General features: G+C 42.5%; 1 non-coding gene across 1 annotated transcript; it reads left to right on the plus strand.

Moving 5' to 3' along the window:
- Positions 1–482: 482 nt before the first annotated feature.
- Positions 483–566, plus strand: Trnal-uaa (transfer RNA leucine (anticodon UAA)). Its single transcript has one exon. It is a non-coding gene; the product is annotated as a tRNA-Leu (tRNA).
- The last annotated feature ends 2,642 nt before the right edge of the window (positions 567–3,208 follow it).

Here is a 3,208-nt window from a genome sequence, read left to right on the forward strand (position 1 = left end):
TCTCGAAAACGACCCATCGTACGGGAAAATGTTGTAGGTGAAAGTTAGCGTATTAGTAAAGCAAACACACGTCCGTGGTATAGCTGGCCGCCGCCTAACCACCCCTCTCGGATGCGCTGGGTCAACTTCTTATATTCATATGCGACCATTCCCCGCTTTTATTGCATATTCAGAGAACGTATGGTTTATTCCAACTGTCGTTTCCCATTCGCAGTAAATGGCGCTGTAACCTACATATATCAAGTTTGCGTGTGTTTGCAATTAAGAATTGATGCATCTGTTTCTGAATTTTATTTACAATGCAGATACAAAACTTTTTGTCCTAACGATTGATACTGATGTTCAAACGTTACCAGAGTATGGCAAATGCACAGGACAAATACTAAGGCTAGACATAAGCATTTCTGGGAAATAAGTTACTTGTATGGTTACGTAGTTTTCTGTTCCCTACGCGGTTGATTGTGGTGAGTCCCCAAATGTACGTCAGATTGGCCGAGCGGTCTAAGGCGCCAGATTTAAGCTCTGGTTCCCGTAAGAGGGCGTGGGTTCGAACCCCATGTCTGACAATGCATTTTAAACATTCTGAGACTAACGTACTCCCTTGATCTTATAGAACAAGTACATTACGCAGAAACACGCCGTGTAGATTTTACCCTCCGCCACACACCGTCAGGTGGCTTGCGGAGTACGGATGTAGATGTAGATGTAGATGTAGAATCACTGGAATACTTGATTTTGCTGACCGCCCTCGGACGCCGCTATCTGGAGGGCGTATTTCGGTGCGTGTTTCCCTCCAACCGCCGGTTCTCTCGCGCTGGCCGCTACGCGGCTACTGGCGGAATACGAACCACAAGCATTATAATAAGGCAAATGCCAAATGAAGTGATAGTGACAGAGTCACCTGCAATGGATACCCACCGAAGTAAAGTACTCCAATGGCGTGAGAGACAACTGTACTGACCGATATCAAGCATTCTGACGGAAACAGAAAACTGTTACATTCACGACGTCGTATCTGGTTCTAACCAGACCTTGAAACGCCTAACCATACTGTTCTGCGCAGTCAAATTTGCAACACTAAAGTAAATTTTTAACATAAATACCACCCGTTAGAACACAGAGGTTTACATTTGCATCGTAAATGAAATGTAGACTCAAATACGGCTGCATTGGATTGGAAAAACAAGCACACTTGGTATTTGCCGATTACAGCGCCATCCACCATGAATGGAAAATAATACTTTGTGTAAACCGTACGTATTTATTTTTTGCGTAGAATCCGAATATGCAATATAAATGGGGATTCCCAGCTGAAAATACAGGGTTGATCCAGACCGCGCAGTAGGAATGATTACGAAACGACCAGTTGCCGCCCTTTTCTAATATTAACACAGCTACAAAGTTTTTATTGTACGATGCGATGTTTCCAAGATATTTACTTGTCTAAAGTTAAAGCGAACACCCTTTATAAGGAATAGGAGTGGTACCGTAATTAAATCCTATGGTATTCCCTTTGTAATTTCTTGCAGTGTAATGCGACACCCTCCTATGACCGGGGAACCCTATGACGTTACCCTTCTTTATAGAAACAGACGATACCGGGGACTTTTTCGAATCTCGTATATGTGAAGATTATTTCGATTGTTTCACTGTACGAATTTCATGTGATTTTGTATACAATGTGTTGTATTTCAGGCTAAAATGTACAAAAAGAAATTAATTTGTTACAATCGATATTTACTAGACCTGTTTGTATAGCTAAAATTATTCATCTTTCGTGACTCGGTAGATTGGTTCCTACGAGTAATGAGTACGGTGGACATAGGCACAACGATTGTAGTGTGTGAACAGAAAGTTGGAAAGTGTAGGTCTCCCGGAGAGTGTGACAGAGATAAGTCACTGCAGTCGAACTACTCTGTGTCCTCGGTGGTTCGGTCGGATAGAGCGTCTGCCATGTAAGCAGGAGGTCCCGGGTTCGAGTCCCGGTCGGAGTACACATATTTCAACTGTACCCGTTGATACTTATCAATGCCTGTCAGCAGCTAAAGGTATGATTTAATTGTAATTTCATTCTTCGAGAGCTGCAAGATCACCAGCTTATATATTGTGGTCTTCAGTCCTGAGACTGGTTTGATGCAGCTCTCCATGCTGCTCTATCCTGTGCAAGCTTCTTCATCTCCCAGTACCTACTGCAACCTACATCCTTCTGAATCTGCTTAGTGTATTCATCTCTTGGTCTCCCTCTACGATTTTTACCCTCCACGCTGCCCTCCAATACTAAATTGGTGATCCCTTGATGCCTCAGGACATGTCCTACCAACCGATCCCTTCTTCTGCTCAAGTTGTGCCACAAACTTCTCTTCTCTCTAATCCTATTCAATAGCTTCTCATTAGTTATGTGAAAAAATGGTTCAAATGACTCTGAGCACTATGGGACTCAACTGCTGTGGTCATCAGTCCCCTAGAACTTAGAACTACTTAAACCTAACTAACCTAAGGATATCACAAACATCCATGCCCGAGGCAGGATTCGAACCTGCGACCATAGCAGTCTCACGGTTCCGGACTGCGCGCCTAGAACCGTGAGACCACCGGGGCCGGCAGTTATGTTATCTACCCATCTAATCTTCAGCATTCTTCTGTAGCACCACATTTCGAAAGCTTCTATTCTCTTCTTGTCTAAACTATTTATCGTCCATGTTTCACTTCCATACATGGCTACACTCCATACAAATACTTTCAGAAACGAAATTCTCAGACTTAAATCTATACTCGATGTTAGCAAATTTCTCTTCTTCAGAAACGCTTTCCTTGCAATTGCCAGTCTACATTTTATATCCTCTCTACTTCGACCATCATCAGTTATTTTGCTCCACAAATAGTAAAACTCCTTTAATACTTTAAGTGCCTCATTTCCTAATCTAATTCCCTCAGCATCGCCCGACTTAATTCGACTACATTCCATTATCCTCGTTTTGCTTTTGTTCATGTTCATCTTATATCCTCCTTTCAAGACACTGTCCATTCCATTCAACTGCTCTTCCAAGTCCTTTGCTGTCTCTGACAGAATTACAATGTCATCGGCGAACCTCAAAGATTTTATTTCATCTCCATGAATTTTAATACCTACTCCGAATTTTTCTTTTGTTTCCTTTACTGCTTGCTCAATATACAGATTGAATAACATCGGCGAGAGGCTACAACCCTG

Source organism: Schistocerca gregaria, chromosome 10 (genome assembly GCF_023897955.1).
Source record: "Schistocerca gregaria isolate iqSchGreg1 chromosome 10, iqSchGreg1.2, whole genome shotgun sequence".
In the NCBI taxonomy this organism is placed as follows: domain Eukaryota; kingdom Metazoa; phylum Arthropoda; class Insecta; order Orthoptera; family Acrididae; genus Schistocerca; species Schistocerca gregaria.